This window comes from Balaenoptera physalus (assembly GCF_965194825.1).
Source record: "Balaenoptera physalus genome assembly, chromosome: 9".
Lineage (NCBI taxonomy): Eukaryota > Metazoa > Chordata > Mammalia > Artiodactyla > Balaenopteridae > Balaenoptera > Balaenoptera physalus.
This window is the reverse complement of record NC_138888.1, coordinates 97,753,102-97,770,366: the sequence shown is the minus strand read 5'-3', so window position 1 is coordinate 97,770,366 and position 17,265 is coordinate 97,753,102. Positions and strand designations below refer to the sequence as shown.

General features: G+C 37.9%; 1 pseudogene across 1 annotated transcript; it reads right to left on the bottom strand.

Moving 5' to 3' along the window:
• Positions 1–4,538: 4,538 nt before the first annotated feature.
• Positions 4,539–12,935, bottom strand: LOC309666654 (signal transducer CD24 pseudogene; annotated as a pseudogene). Its single transcript has one exon. The product of its transcript is annotated as a signal transducer CD24 pseudogene (transcript).
• Positions 12,936–17,265: the final 4,330 nt, after the last annotated feature.

Here is a 17,265-nt window from a genome sequence, read left to right as displayed (position 1 = left end):
GAAAAAGTAATTATAGATCAAGTCCTGGACAAGTTGGGGAAAAGTGGGGTCAACAGTTATTTGATAAATTGGTAGATTGTCTTTGAAATCAGGGATACTGCTACCTTTGGAAGAGAAGAGAATCAGATAAGGAAGAATGAGTGCTTAGATAACATTATAAATGAAAAGTACAAAATTGAGAAGTTTATAGTTGTGATGCTTGATTTTATTTAATGTTATTTCCTAGGAGAAGAGAGAGAGGATGAATAGAAGAATATAACAAGTTGGCAAGTTCTGGAATGGTAAGAATGAACTTTGATTGGTCAAAGATAACATTTCTTTTGACACTGATCTTTCTATAAGACTGGCTACTTGATTTTCCTATGAAATAAAGTTTAAGTTTTAATAAGAATTTCTTCTTTACAAAGTGTATGTCTCTTAAGTTTCTTGCCTGTTCATGAATCGTTTAGTTGTTCTGCAAGTATTCTTGTAAGCTTTATTGTGTCTACCTCAATCCTCTAAACTCACATCTATCTATACAAATGGGAGGAATAGCAGAAACCAGCAACTCATTGTTAAAGTTTCCAGTTGGTACCACTTATTTGGAAGTTAGTTTCTCAGATACATCCTTAAAATGGAGCCATTTTAAATGAAAATGTGAGCAGTCACCAAGAGCAAGAATTCTTTCAAATTTATAAATTGATTCATAAAACTATGCTTAGGTATAAGAATGAAAATGAACTAATCAATAAATATTCATTCAATGTCTATATATGCACGGTATATTTTATTTTATTTATTTATATATTTTTTAACATCTTTATTGGAGTATAATTGCTTTACTATGGTGTGTTAGTTTCTGCTTTATAACAAAGTGAATCAGTTATACATATACATATATCCCCATTCTCTTCCCTCTTGCGTCTCCCTCCCTCCCACCCCTCTAGGTGGTCACAAAGCACCGAGCTGATCTACCTGTGCTATGCGGCTGCTTCCCACTAGCTATCTATTTTACATTTGGTAGTGTATATATGTACATGGTATATTTTAATAGCAAGAGATAATAGGGAAAAATGCATGAAATGTCTTCAGATCCCAGTCTTCAGAGGACTTATAATCCAGCTGAGGACACAAGACATACACACATAAAAAGATAATCTAGATTTCAATGTGACATATGGACAATAAAAAAAGGTTGATGAATCTGACAATAGTTATAGCACTGCAGAGGAGGGGGCATAACTGTGTGCTGGAGTGGTTGAGAAAGGTGGTGTTTGAATGGGGGTTGGATAGATGTGAACAATTTTCAAAAGTAGAGAGGGAAAGCATGTGGTATTCAAACCAAAGGAAATGCTTTTAAAAATGCAAGGAATATAAACTATGCCATGTTCGGGAGCCTATACCTAGACAAATATGGTTAAAATATAGATGCCATTCAATTTGTAAAATGTGCTCGGAACACTTACCACAGTCTAACCTTGTTCTAGGATCTGGGACATCACAGTGAAGAGGTCGAAGAGGTCTGGGGGAGATGTCACTTCTCAGGGAGTTTATAGTCCAGAGGGTGGAGGCAGGCAATAAATAAGTAAACAAAAATAATGATAAGTTCTGTAAAGAATATAAAATAAGAAAGTAGAATAGAAAGTACACAGAACTCTTGCATAGGTTGGATGATCAGGGAAGACATCTCTGGGAAGGCAGCATTTGAGCTGAAATCTAAATGACCAGAAGGAGTAAGCCATGTGAAGCTCTGGGGAACCGACACCCCAGTCAGAAGTGGCAGGAAGGGCAAGGCCATCAGGAAGGAACAGGCTGGCATGTTCTGAGTAAAAACAAGACCAGTGTGATGGAGCCTAGTGAATGGTGGAGTGAAACGGTAGCAGAAAAAGGAAGCCAAGCCATGCAGGGCCTTGGAGCCATGGTAATCAAAGCAAACTTGAATCTACGAAATATGGGGAACAATTGGATGGTTTTAAGAAGGGGAGTGATATAACTTGATACAAATGTTTTAAGATTCCTCTTTATGTGGAAGTTGAGATTTAGACGAAAACATGGAAACAGGAAAATATTTAGGAGTCTATCACAGTCATCTAGTAAGAATGATGGTAACTCAGAGTAGATGGAAGCAGTGGATGTAATAGGAAATAGTTCAGTTTGGATGTAATTAACAGGTATCCTGGATTGAATGTGGTGATGAGTTGACTATGACAGGGTCATGAAGGAAGCGTAAGAATCCAGGACGACATATAACCTTTTGACCTGATGGTGGACGGAGATGCCATGTACTGAGATGTGGAAGCCTGGGGAAGCAACAGGTGACGGAAATAGGAATCAAAAGTCTTTGTTTTGGACATACAACATGTGAGACGTCTAGATCTAAGTTGAGATGTCAAGTAGTCAGTTGGATTTGAAAATTAACATGGGGGGTTATATTTTAGTTAAGCAGTGTTACAAAGGTACAGAAAAATTGATGCAGATTGTGCAAATCTTGAATAAATGTTAAGAATATGACCTTTAATTTGCAGGAATAAGAACCATTGAGTGTCTCTGTGAAGATAGTGACATAGGTGTTTTAGGAAGTTTTATAGGACTGCAGGTATAGGGTTGGAAGAACCTAACAGAGTCTGGGGGTGAATGGTCCACTAGGAGGTAACTGAGGTCATCCACATTCAAGAGGATTAAAGTTATTTTCCATAGAAACATAATTTAAAATGAGAACACTAGCCAAAAATTTTTTTAATGTTTCTGATTATGTGACCTCTGGGAGACTAAAGTTTAGATTTTTTTTCACAATTTTTGTGCCATATGCTACTGTTTTTCACCAAGTGAAGCATAAACATGACAGTTTCTACATACCCAGCTGACTTAGTATTTGTGGTGGTCAAAATCCCTATAGAACCAGCTAAGTGTGTCAAACAACCCCTTGTCTGCAATCTGTTCTGCCCCATTTTTATAGCTGACCTAACCAGAGTGCTACATATTCATTAGCCTGATCCGTGTGAAAGGTGGACAGAGCCTCACCCCTCATCCAGCTCACCAGGATCGATGCAGTGGCTTTTCCAGAGTAATTAAATCTCGAGTTCATAGCTAGAAATCAGCAAGTGTCCTGAATATTTTCATCCTTCCCTTCTACTTCCTTCCTTTTTTTCTGTCCATCTTCAAACTCTGGCCTCTATTCTCTACGTTTCTATATTGAGTAGGAAAAGAACACAGACGATTCCTTTCTGAGTGAATCAAAGAGTCATGCCAATGGGGAAAAAAGATCATAAAATTTTTTCAGTCATCTGCAAGTAGATCCAAGCTTCAACAGATCCATGTGCTAGGTTATTCCCTAAAATTTCACAGCAGAAATATTCCCCGATCTACTGCAACTCAACTCTAGAACCGGTATCATTAGGAAAGACTGAAGGAATTGCAAATAACACAATTCCGTCTCATTTTTTAGTTTTTTCATATACACGTTGTTGGCTGCCCATAAAGATGATGACCAAAAGATAGTTAAAAGAAACCATGTAAGCACTTTTTTTCCTAGACCTGTGCAGAAGCTTTTGACAAAAAAGTCCTCATAAATTACGCCTTTAAAATAATCATGAAAGGCATATTTCCAGCTGTGTAGTACTGCAAAAGTCCACTTATTTTTCTGAATGACACCTCTCTCACTTGTGAAATTACTTTATTAATTCCCCCTTCACAGAGTTTTTGACATCATTAATATTTCTATGCTGAAACTAGTAGATTACTATACAATATCATTCTTAATATTACGTTATGAGACAGCAAAGGAAAATCTTTCAATACATCTGGAAGTTTCTATATAGCTCCTGTGGGATAAACTTACCTTTTAAACAGAAAGGTAATAACACAACAGTTCAAATTACTTAATTAAAACAACTATAGTTAATGCAACAAAACCTATTATCCATGTGGTAGGCAGCCCCTAACGTGGCTCCTAATGATGTCCAACTCCTGATAGTCACGCCCGTATGTAGACCCTTCCCCTTATATGTAGCTGGACCTAGCCACTCAATTTAGCAAATAAAATGTGACAAAAGTGACAGGATGTGACTTTCAAGCTTAGCTTACAGAAGGACTATTTTCTATCCTGTTTGCTCTCTCTTGAGTGCTCACTCTGATGGAGGCCAGCTGTCAGGTTGTAAGCTGCCCTGTGGAGAGTTCCACATGCAAGGGAACTGAGGGAGGTCTCTAGCCAACAGCCAGCAAGGAATTGAATCCTGCCAACAAACACATGAGTGAGCTTGGAAATGGATCCTTCCCCAGACAACACCTTGAGTGCAAGACCTTGAGTTGCACCCAGATTTTTGACCCACCAAAGCTGAAAGATAATATGAGTTTGTTATTTTAAGCTATGAAGTTTTGGAGTAATTTATAACACAGCTCTAGGTAACAAATGCAATCCATATTAGCTGTGTTCATGGAATATAATTATGAGCAATTAAAGAGATTTCAGGTTTGCTATTGATGGCTTATGATCAGTTGTCAATGTTCGAGTGATTCTGACTGAGAGCCATAGAAGCACATAGAAGCCATAGAAGCCATAGAAGCACATAGAAGCACATAGAAGCACATAGAGCCATAGAAGCTCCATAGAAGCACAAGAGCCAACAGTTCTATGGGAAGGAAACAGACTCTAAATGGGCTACACTGCTTTTCTCAAAAGAAATTTATTCCCATCGACTTATTTTATACTTGGTAAACTTCTCTACTTTGTAGAACAGTATCTATAGAGTCTCCTTTTACTTAGAATAGACCCTTCTGTAAAACTTTTGCCAAGACTTCTGCCAACCTAATATATGTCAAGAAGCCAGGACCTTTCCAAGAAACCAAAGCCTTTTACTTAATCCTCTCTGGATGAGATGGCATGCTTCCTTCTACTAAAAATCATAATCATGATATTTTCATTTGACTTTACTGCTAGGAAACTTAGAGTTAAGCTTAGTTAGTATGGAAAAATAATAAAACTTAACATCTCCAAATAAGCAGTAGATGATCTATACCCTGTCTTGGGCTAAAGACATACACTTTTAAACCACCCAGCTGGTTTTAGCAAGAGGGCATGAAAACATTGTTTTCCTTCTTCTGATAATTATAGAAATATTTTTGAAACAAGTATATTTCCTTTTTAGTACCGAAAAGAAATAACATTAATCTTTTGTTCCCTACTTGTAAGGTAAAGGAACTTGCTTAAAAATGTATCTCAAAACCAGAGTTGAGGAATCAATAAAAAATAATATTGACCATATCTGTCCCTGGGACTGGAATCTGCTTCCAAGCCAAATTTAGTCTCCCAGACTAAAGTTATCTGGGCATCGGCCAAAGTCCTGTGATGTACGTATGGCCCAAATGGTACAGAAACCAGTAATTGACAACGTGGAGAGTGAACCTCTGCTTCAGGGAGTATCACACAACACTAAACGATGTAAACGAAAGACATAGAATTTATCAATTATTGCCAAAATACCTAAAATTTCTGGGTTTTTTTGGGCAGTATATGTAGCTATAAAGGAAATATTCCACCATTTAGGAAGTAGGGAATATCTGGAAGTGAGTCTTTTTAATAAGTGTTAATTAGGTTTCAGCTGAGGTATAGATGCTGACACAAACATGCCTTTCATGGAGGTTTTTCTATCCACACCCCCGTCTCCCACTCCCTGACATTCAACTTCTAGTTTTCTCAATATATATATTGGCTTTGGGGTATCCTTGGAGAGATTTAGATGACAGGTCTTAGGAACCATAAGTGACTAGAGTTAATTCCCCTTTTCATTGCTATGATCAAAAGCTAGAGCTGTGAATTGAACTATTTTACTAGGAACAATTTAAGATCAAACTTTTGCTCTTATTAATTTGGAGAATGAGAATTCCTGCATTTCAAATACTATTTAAAGTTGAAGATAGCTTTGAATCACTGAACTGCCAGCATTTTTTATTTGCTTCTGAGGCTAGTTTAAGTTGGAGGGGCATAGGGTTATCAAATATTAAAGAAGGACAAATTGTATTACCCTTGGATGGCTACATTCTTCCTACCAAATATATCATGTCCTAAGTTATACAAAAGTTGCTGTTATTTTGAACAACCCAGTAATATTGACCTTGATGGATGCCGTGCATTGCAGGAGGCAGGTCCAAGGCATTGTGATTTCCTAGCTATCCAGGAAAAGCCATATTCAACACATTTTCCAATGACTTACCAAATTCCCATTAGAGTTGTATTAGTTTGCTAGAGCTGCCATAACAAAGTACCACGAACGGTGTAGCTTAGACAGCATAAATTTACTGTCTCACAGATCTGAGGCTGGAAGTCCAAGATCAAGGTATGAACAGGACCATGCTCCCTTTGAAGGCTCTAGAGAAAGATTTGTCCCAGGCTTCTCTCTTAACTTTTGGTAGTTTCTCGGCTTGTGGCAGCATAACTGCTTCACATGGCATTCTCCCTCTATGCGTGTCTGTGTTCAAATTTCCCCTTTTTAAGGAAACCCGTCATATTGGATTAGGAGTCCACTCTACTCCAGTATGACCTCATCCTAACTTAACTAATTACATCTGTGACAGCCATATTTCCAAATAAGGTAACATTCTGAGGCTTTGGGGTTAGGACTTCAATGTATTAATTGGGGGGAAGGGGGCAATTCCACCCATAACAGTGTCACTAAGCATTTATGCTAACAAGTTATTTTGATAGACCATGGTGGCTCCTTTGGACGAGTGATGGTGCAAGAAGCATTCCTAGAAGAGAAGCCTGACCTGGTAGCCAGGACAGAGCGGGAGATTTATCTACAAAGAAGACATCCTGATACCTGTTTAAAAATCAGAGGTAAACCCTGGAGTGAAATTGAATATTGAGTAGGGTCTAAGGAATGGGGCAGAAAAGAAGGTTCTGGCATTCACACCCAGCATCCCTGTCTCCAATAGGCCTTTCCTGAGGGGATTGTATCCAGTCCAAGTTTCTCCCAGCAGTGCATTCTATGCATAATTAAACACACATAGCCACCAGACAAGAAGGCAAAGCACGTTTTTTTAGCATGTGGCATAGGTATCCCTCACTTCACAGAAATTTTGCATAATTCATTTGAGCTCATTTATGTCTGTTCAATAAGCTGATAGAAAACAAAAGCCAACCCCTAAATCCAAAGGAAACACCTATTTTAATTATGCACAAAATTAAAAGGAAGTCAAACTGGGAGCACAGAAAACAGGTTGCTGTAGAAACATCTCAGGGAATGGTAATAAACTGAAAGGCAGCTGAGTAAAACCCCCTTTAAATGTTACATTTCTCAGCTTCATCACCAGGAAGCCACATAAAAACACCTAAGAAAGCAGTGTTTTAACTCTTGTTTTTCTCATTTAGTTCTAACCCTTTTCAATACATGATACATGGTAGAAGGAAAAAACTGGGAATCAGGAGTCCTGGATTTCTTCTGCTACAAAGATGTGTGACCTTGATCAACTTCTTTAACCTCCTAAGTTTTAATTGCCTCAACTTTAAAACAAGGAGCTGGTTTAAATTATCTCAAATGACATTTGCAGCTTTACCTTCTATAAGTCCTTGAAATCAGTTCTGCCGGGTACTAAATTCTAAAGTCTAGCAAACCTCCTTGGCATGGAACATTACTATTTGTAAATATGTGTACATCGAAAAGCGGCCTATATGATGAATGGGGTGGCCTTGGCAACAAGCCTAAAAGCTAAGCAGTCACAAGTTATGATGCTTAATACTTACTTCAAATATCAAAAACCTTTTTTTAATACAATTTGGAATAATAATAATTTCCCCAAGAATTTGCAAACACTCAGAAACATCTTGTGATCTTGCCTCATACCTTGTGACCTGACAAATAAGCTGTTAGACCAGCAGCAACATTTCATTGTAGCAAACTTGTCACCTTTATAGTGAGCAGCTGTGACCACTAATGGACTCAAAAGCTCCTCCTGGTCAAACTCATAAATACTTTCCCCCAAATTTGAGTTCATAAAGCAGAGGTCAAATACCTTTATTTCCAGTCAACTATTCCCAAATTTAAATTATTAAATTAGTGACTTCTTCCCAGCATAGCATTTACAAGCTACAAAATTATAGACAGTAAATCTAAGGTACAATTCATCTTTGGAATTATTTTTGGACAAATGAATTGAGGCTGCTACAAACAGGCAATGAATTAACTTCCCCATTAGCTCTGGCAGGGCAATTTGGTATCCGCTTATTACCTATTAAAGACAAGAAAAATGTGTAAGCATTTCTGTTGATGTGGTCAACTTCAGTTCTTTTGTTTTGCTTCTAGAATGCTTATAGTCTCAGATTTCCAGAGGAAATACATGCCAAACAACTAAAATCCTTCAGCGACTCCACCGCACAGCCCAAAATATCAGTAACATGAGAGCTCCTTTTCCTGTTTGCCACATGGCAGTTCCTTATAATTCACCTGGCAGAAAATGTAAGATTTCAATGGTAGTCCATAGGAAAAACTAAGGTGAAGGATGGGGCTAGGGGCCCAATTGAGCTATGAGTCCAGGGTGATCTGAAGTCCAAATTGCAACAAAGAGAACTTGTAAATCTTGTGTTCAATCAAGACTTATGTCTAAATCCCAAGGATCCATGTAATGGAGAGAAGCAATAGCAGAAGACTGTGAGGTGTATCTATACTTTGAGTCTGGTGGGTGAAAACATTATGGTCCATTGAGGCCCATTCCCTGTGAAGTCAGATGTCAGACCGTGACTGGGGATGTGAGGACCAGGATCCCGTATCTGTTGTAAAGAGAAAAGTAGGAAGCTTACGGTAGCTGGGTAGAAGGTCGAGGTCTTCTAGTTCCAGAGTAGAAAACTAGGACAACTCCAAGAATCAAAGAAGTCTAGGAATTTAGAACTATATCTCAGTAAACCCAGAGCCTTCCACAGGACCACCAGATTGTGGAATTAGGAAGTATAATTCAGACACCTTTCACCCACCTAAACAGCCACTCTAACCCCCAGGATAGTAAGGATGGAGCTGTTTTTAATTTATTTTTTTAAATTTTTATTGGAGTAGAGTTGATTTAAAATGTTGTGTTAGTTTCAGGTGTACAGCAGAGTGTACATATTACATATATCCACTCTTTTTTTTAGATTCTTTTCTCATATAGGCCATTACAGAGTACTGAGTAGAGTTCCCTGTGCTATGCAGTAGGTCCTTATTAGTTATCTATTTTATAGAGAGTAGTGTGTATATGTCAGTCTCAATCTCCCAGTTCATCCTCTCCGCCCCCGCCATTCCCTGGTAACCATAAGTTTGTTTTCTATGACTGTGGCTCTACTTCTGTTTTGTAAAGGATGGAACTCTTGATGGCTATCTGGTTTGGCTCTCCCCATTTCAAGAACTCCACAGAGATGATGCTAGAAAATAGGCCTCTTGACAGTAAGACCCAAGGTGGTGTCAGGGCAGGCAGGAGCTGACGCTGCTTGTCAATAACATACTAACAAGTCCCGCCTTCCTCTCCAACCTGCAATCTGCCTTTTCCCTCCGTCAAGGTCTTCTGTTGAGGCCGGGGAGGAGCTCAAGTGGAGAAGGACAGAGCAACGTGGAAATGAAACTCATTATTAACAACCATTCAATAGCACTAGTAAGATTCTTAGACTTGTAAACTGAAGGGTTTTAAGAATGGAGTCCCAACCAAATGAGGAAACTGAAGCACAGAGAGGGAATTGTCTCACTCAAGTTCACACAGCCTGTCAGTCACAGACAGGACTGGAAACAAAGCATCCTGCCTCTTAATCCAATATACATCCCACCACAAGACATGGTCATCAAAGCAGATGGTACCAAAATAAAGTTTGGGGGACAGTAAATATCCCAGGAACCCATGGTTATTTGTCCCACTTGACAACTAATTTATTTGGAGCTGACTGTATTCTTTTCTAATCACTATTGTGCCAGAATTACTTACGGCTTTTTAAAAAACATATCAGTCCTAACACTGCATTTCATGACCTCTAGAAACAAACAAACAAAAAATAACGGATGGATTTGGATCTGACGTTTCAGAACACTCCAGGAGGAGAATGACAAATACTAGAATGAAATATTGTACAGTCAGCCTAAGAAGCCCCAGGAAGCCCAGATTTACATGTCAGAGATGACCAGTTGCCAGGCATACCCTCAGAAAATGCCTGGAACTCAAAGGGCACCATTCGGAAAACAGTCATACAGATGCATTTTTCATATACAGCACTCGCAAAGCTTTGTTCCTAGAACAAGCTAACATTTTTCTAATTCCCAAATGTAATGCCAATACTTGATGGAAAAAAAAAAAAAAAAAAAAGGTGGCAGCAACACACGTTAGAATGGACCTAGTTTATCCAGGTCAATAAAGTAGGATCCCAGATGACTCCTCACGTGAATCCTAACAGAAGTGGTTGGTTGGTTTCCAGATGAAACACCAGCTTTAGAAGCCAAAATGATTCCATGTCCCAGACAGTATATGACAGGACACTCTACGCAGTGGGTGGAAAAAATGTCCATTTCCCCTTCTCCTGCCAGGTCACCGTGGCCATGTGAGGACACCCTTGCCCATTCCCAGTCGCCTCCTGCTGTCTCTGAGGAGTTTCTGTCCTGTGGCAACTGCTTGACCAGGACAAGAATTAAGCTAATTACTACGTGAAATATACATCGGTAATCACCAATGGAAAGTTCTTGGCAAAGCAAAGCAATGCTGAGTCTGTCTTTTGGATTATTTATAATTCAAGCGCTCTGCAATGATTATGGAAAACAGTATGTTAGGAATATTGACAACTCGAAGGTAATGTTAGGTTGAGAAAACTAGGTACCTCGTTCATACAAAAAAGAAAAAAAAAAAAAAAAAAGCAAGACCAAAGGAGCATTTCATCTCTGGTCTGTACATTTCTGAAATCCTAAGAAGTGGCTTCCTATGAATTCTTTTGATCTTCACTCTCTGGAACACAGGGCAACAGTAAGGCAGATCCAGCCGTAAATGAAAGCCACATAAATGAAAGCTATAGATAGAATTAGTACTCACAACTCTGAGCATATGTTGACCAAGGGCTTTCCCTGTGGCCAGAGCCTATTTTACACTCCATTCTTTTTTTTTTTTTGCTCTTTCAGCCATTTCTTTTTATTTACAGTTTGTGTTTAATGCAAATCAATTCCATAACATGAGAAGTTACTATGAATCAAAGCATAAATACACAAACACAGTATACAATCCAAAATAGATGTACAGCATTCGGGTATGAAACAAAAGAGAATGTTCATTCACACACACAGTAGCTTGCGATCCGTTGGATATGGTTGTTCCAGTGTAGATTTCTAAAGATGGAAAAAAAATGACTTTGGTTATCAAGACTACTGTGGCCATATTAGATTTTGGAACATCTAAGCATCAGTGTGTGACCGTGCGAAGAAAAGACTTTAGGGAGTGCCTATTTTTAAACAGGTTTCTGTGCATCAAGACAGTTGTGAAAAGATTTACTTTCCAAAATCAAGCCCACTTTAGGCTTAGGACCAGGTTCTAACTATATAAAAATATTGAATGATAACAGAAAATGTTCCAAGTGTGGCTATTCTGATTCAGTTTAAAAAGAAGTATTTACAGAAAAGAGTATAAAAGTTTTTCTAAATTTAATGTAAGCAAGCTTCCGGTCCTTCCCTTGCCAAATATATTTGATCTATAGTTTAGCTCCTTCACATATTTGCCTTTTTAATTTCAAGATTTGTCAACCTTACCTTCAAAACAGATCATTTTTTAAACTGTAAAACGTATTCGACATATGCAGAAATAAAAAGCATTTTGAAATTAGTTGAGATCAGTGTAATTCTACTCTTTGTTATCTGTTTAGCTAAATGAATCTAGTGCTCTTTTTGAATAAGAATAGTTGATAAGTATACAAGCAAAATGTACTCATTATGCTTGGATTTGGGGTAGATTCCAATCCATCGTTGCCCTGGTACATATTAATGACTATATAAAAATTCAAATGCAATGTCAAACCCAAACCCCAAGGGAAAGAGTTCAGTTCCCAAGAGAACAATGATAGCGTAACATAAAATTTTCTCTAGAGTACATCAGCATGAAATTAGCGCTGCTGAAACAACACATTGAGGATTTACAGTAACACCTGGAAGTTCCTTCTAATGTACATATAAATAGAATCACAGAAGCTTTCTGCTTTACCTCATTGTTTTATGGCCTTATAAATTTAATGAACCAAATGAAAACTGAATCTCTGTTCCACATCCCATTCTTTATCTCTAAGATAAAATCTATTCTCACTTTTAAGGTAGAGTTTTATGTGTCCATACTTCTTAAGCCATATTTAAGGAAACCATCTCTTAAGTAATTTTGGATGTTGTCTCTCCATCTTGTAAAGGAAACTCCAGCAGATTTAATATTGGCATTCATCATCTAGTCAAACCCTTCACATGCCCTTCAAACCAATCAAATTTGGGATCCTCAACAGTTTCTGTCCCTAAAATAAGGTGTGGAACTAGCAGATTCATTCAATGAAGCCCTGTTTTTTGTTTTTTTTTTCCCTTGTCACACTGGATGTCTGGATGCCATCTGATTTGGGTTTAGAGGATGGGGAAGTGTAGATATTTCTTGGCCTGAGTCTCTTAACAGTAGAGATGTAGAAGGGAGACCGAGGTCACCAAGAGACTGGCTGTTGACTGCAGAGCACCGTCACTTGCGTTGGTGGCATTCGCTGGATTGGGGGCAGCTGAGGTATGCTGGGAGGAGTTACTTGAAGGTGTTACAGCAGTTGTTTGATTTGAATAAATCTGAGTAGGTAAGAGCAGTGCCAGAAGCAGCAGCCCCAGTCCGAGCCTGGCCAACATCACTCTGCCCATGTCCGCTCCGTCGGTGTGCAACGCGTCTCACTGGATGTGGGGTACGTGGAGGATCGCTCTCTCTGAGCCAGGGCAGGCAAGGTGGGCTCTACACTCCCTTCTAAGGAGCACCCAGCCTCTGTTCACTTGTAGTTTTTGCTCATATTTTGTGAGAGTTTTTTAACACTACTTTGTTGTATTTTTTAGATTCCACATATAAGTGACCTCATACAGTATTTGTCTTTCTCTGTCTGACTTATCTCACTAAGAATAATACCCTACAAGTCCATCCACATTGTTGCAAATGGCAAAATTTTATTCTTTTTTATGGCTGAGTAGTATTCTATTATATCTATCTATCTATCTATCTATCTATCTATCTATCTATCTATCTATCTATCATCTATCTATCTCACATCTTCTTTATCCATCTGTTAGACACTTAGGCTGCTTCCACATCTTGGCAATTGTAAATAATGCTGCTATGAACACTGGGTGCATGTATGTTTTCAAATTAGTGTTTTCTTTTCTTTTTTTTGGACATATACCCAGGAGTGGGATTGCTGGATCATACGGTAGCTCTATTTTTAGTTTTTTAGGGAACCTCCATACTGTTCTCCATAGTGGCTGTATCAATTTACACTCCCACCAACAGTGCAAGAGGGTTCCCTTTTCTCCACATCCTCACCAACATTTGTTATTTGTGTTTTTTGATGATAGCCATTCTGACAGGTGTGAGGTGGTATCTCATTGTGGTTTTAATTTGTATTTCTCTGATGATTAAGGTTGTTGAGCATCTTTTCATGTGCCTGTTGGCCATCTGTATGTCTTCTTTGGAAACATGTCTATTAGGTCTTCTGCCCATTTTTAATTGGGTTGTTTATTTTTTGATGTTAAATTGTATAAATTGTTTAGATATTTTGTACATTAACCCCTTATCAGTCATATCACTTGCAAATATTTTCTCCCATTACTTTTAGGCTTCAAAGTTAGTTCTGTCACTATCACCTGTATTTCTAGTACGGTGGTGAAAAGAAAACATTATTGACTCAATAAACAAGAGCATTTTATACTTAAGAGAGGTAGGCTATTACTTACATGATTATCATTTGTAGACTCTTGAGAGTGTCCACTTCTCCCTGGATCTCTGTTTTTGATTGACTGATGGCTACCATTCTACCATCTGTATCCCTTTGGTTATGGTTTTGTTTCTACTGAGAGACAAGAAACAGAGAGAGAAACACTTGCATCTCATTTGTCATTTCTACCTCTCTGTGAATGAGTTGATAAAATTCTTTCTTTTGTTTTATACAAATGAGAGGACATAAGATACGTCATGGGTGGAGTCTGGAGAAGAAAGCAAAAGGAACCCAGTGAAAGAGGATAGAGAAAGGCATTTTAATATAATGTCACCTACTTCCTAACTTTGCTGAGAAATGATTTTATATGTTAATAGCCAGCTTTGCAGAAATAATCAGAAAGTCAGTAGGGAGCACTTTCTCGATCTAACCAAGGACTCGCCTTCATTTTCCTGGGTAGATTTAAAGTCCCTTTAAATCACTTTTGGGGCAGTGTTGATCTAACTTCTTTCCAAACCAGTAAAATGTATTTCTCAAACACACCAATGTCTTGCTTTTTGATTTCTTTAACTACACAACGACTGAATCATTTTGAAGTCAATGACTATGAATTTTCAGCAAAATGGAGCTCTTCAGTAGTCTACACAAAGATTATAAGAGACTGGCTTGACTACATGTTACATGTCACCAAGCACATGCTTGCAGACTGAGTGTCACACTTACAATTTGACTGCTGACCAAAAACGTGCTGATTTCTTAAAGGAGGTACTAGTGTTGAACATTTCTTCCTAGATTAGGCTTAAACACTGAAAAAATATTTTTTGGCTGTTAAAAGATGTGTATGTGGTAAACAGCATCACCACCTGTCACCTGCCACTTAAACCCTGAAGCAAACACTTCCCAGTCACACCATCAGAGTAGGCGAAGCCCAGGATGTGACAGGGGAAATTCCCTGGACGCTCATTCTGTTGCTATCCTTAGCTGCTGTGAGGAAGCAGTGTGAGACCCTGGGAAGTGACTGCAACATTAATGAGACTTTCCAGATGCTCTTGAATATTCTTACTCCTGGGCTAGAAGGAAAAGAGCCCCTTGGAACGGGGCCACTTTCTGCAGGTTTGGCAGCTGCTGGTAGCTGAGTCTGAAGTTGGAGGAAGGAGTTGGGACAAATTCTAGTTCCAGAAGCTATAGGGGAAACACGTTTCCTTTCATGGGACTTAAAGTCATTCTGTGAGGAAAAAAAGTTTCTAATTTTACTTTATTTGAATAATTCTAAGAATTACTACATTAGACAATCATGGATTTGGAAGATTCCTTAGACGTCCAAATCCCTAGTTTTATAGATGAGAAAATTAAGATCCAGAGAGGGTAAGGAATTGCCAGAATGAGGAGCCAAATTTGTGTAGGAGCTGATGATTTCTCCTCTGTTGAATTTTGAATAGTTTTACTAAATGAGAGTCTCAATTTGGCAAACATAGGAATTTCGGTTCTACGTTGCGTTATGTTAAGTTACATGATCACATTATGTTTTATGCTATGTTGAATGTTCCATTGTTGAAACCAAATAAAATTTCATTTCTAGTGCTATTTTCACAGTCCAGATCCACAGAACTGTTTGTTTTGTACCCCCTTTTCCAACAGTGGGGCTACTTTCTTTCTTCCCTTTTCCAAACAAATTCCTCATGGCCCTAAACATTAAATAGAGCTTGAACAGGAAGCAGTGTTTGTTATGGTCCTTAAAAATGTGGTTCTCCCCAGCCCCAGAACACCCACTTCGGTCTTCCTGAGACTGTCCCCCACTGGACTCTTGTGCAAATGTAAGATTGAGTGGTGGTGAGATTTTTCTCTTTCAGCTCCTGGTGTTGCATCAAATACTCTGAGCCTCTGGTTTGCTATTAGACCTTGAGGTATGACCTCATGCCCTACGGCCTGGGTTCCTGTGTGCTCAGTTCTACTTGCTTATCCTGATCTCTGTTTTCTCAGGGCCCTTGCCCCTCAGCCTCCTCATCCCTACTCCTGTACACCGAGAAAGCAAGCGTATCCTTCTCTCATTGCCTTGCTCTTGACTTGATCTCTGTGAAAACTTGTACTGTTCTTTTAAACTTATACTTTAAAATGCTTCACCATGATACAATTTTTCATGTCTTTGCAATGAAACAATTGAATGTCACATTTCCCCTTTATCTTGTTAATATTATCAAAACTATTAAGGAGCACTGATAAAATACTAAAACAATCTCATTTGCTTAGTGTATCAACCCAGGGTTTTTTTTTTTTTTTTTTGGCTTAATATCCTTGTACAATTTAATTATGGATTAAATTTCTGATTTTGTCCTTAGTTAAATATTTCCAACTACCTCTAAAAATGGCAGCCTAATAAAGACTGACAGATCATATATACAGTCAGACAATTTTAGAGAAATTTTTCTTTTACCCTAAAATCATGGTAAAGTGTTATTCTTTTGAGAGCTACTTGTCAGAGAGTGATATAGAACAATAACTACTTTTTCTCCTTGGCACTGTGAGAAAAGATATTTTTAACCAATGTTTTCTGAGCTCTTTTATTAAATCTTGCCCAGAAGCAATCTTGTACAAATCCATAAAAACTGAAGCTTCTTTTTAGTTTAAATCTTTAAAAAGGAAAAGTGAACCCCTTGCTCCCCACACCAGCCGCTTCCTCCTCTGGGTCTTTGATCCTTGAGAGAATAAATCAGAACACAGTTTAAACATCACAATTTTAAACAACAATTTACACGGGCAGCTTCAAAATCGGGAGTGGGTTATATTCCAAAAGAATGTAAATTAATTGCTTTAAACCCAGAATTTAAGGTGTTTCAGGTTGGAGAGTAAATTGGTACGGTATTTCGGGGAAGAGGAAAATTTAACAATGTAAATTAAAATTATTTTTCTACTCTAAGAAGATTCAGTAATTCCACTCCTAGAATTTAACCCTTGGGAATAAATGATCAGAAAAATTTCCAAAATGTATATGTAATAATGTTAATCACAATGTTGCATGTAATAGTGAAATACAGAGAACAATCTACAAGTCAGACAATAGGGCAATTTATTAATCATGTGCATTCATGCAGTGGATTCTAAGTAGCTTTAAAAGTGGTAATATAGTTATATCTTCTTTATTTCTGTTTGACATGGAAACATGTCTGTAATATATTAAGTAACAATATTAAAGACAGTATTTATGCTTTATAATCCCACTTAGAACGTGTATGTGTATATACACAAATATAAAATCTGGACAAATGTTCACCAAAGTATTAACTGATGATTTCTATGTGGTAGAATTAGAGATAATTTTCTAATTATTTTGTTATCTTTATGCATTTCTTATTTAAAAAATGAATGTATTGCTTTCA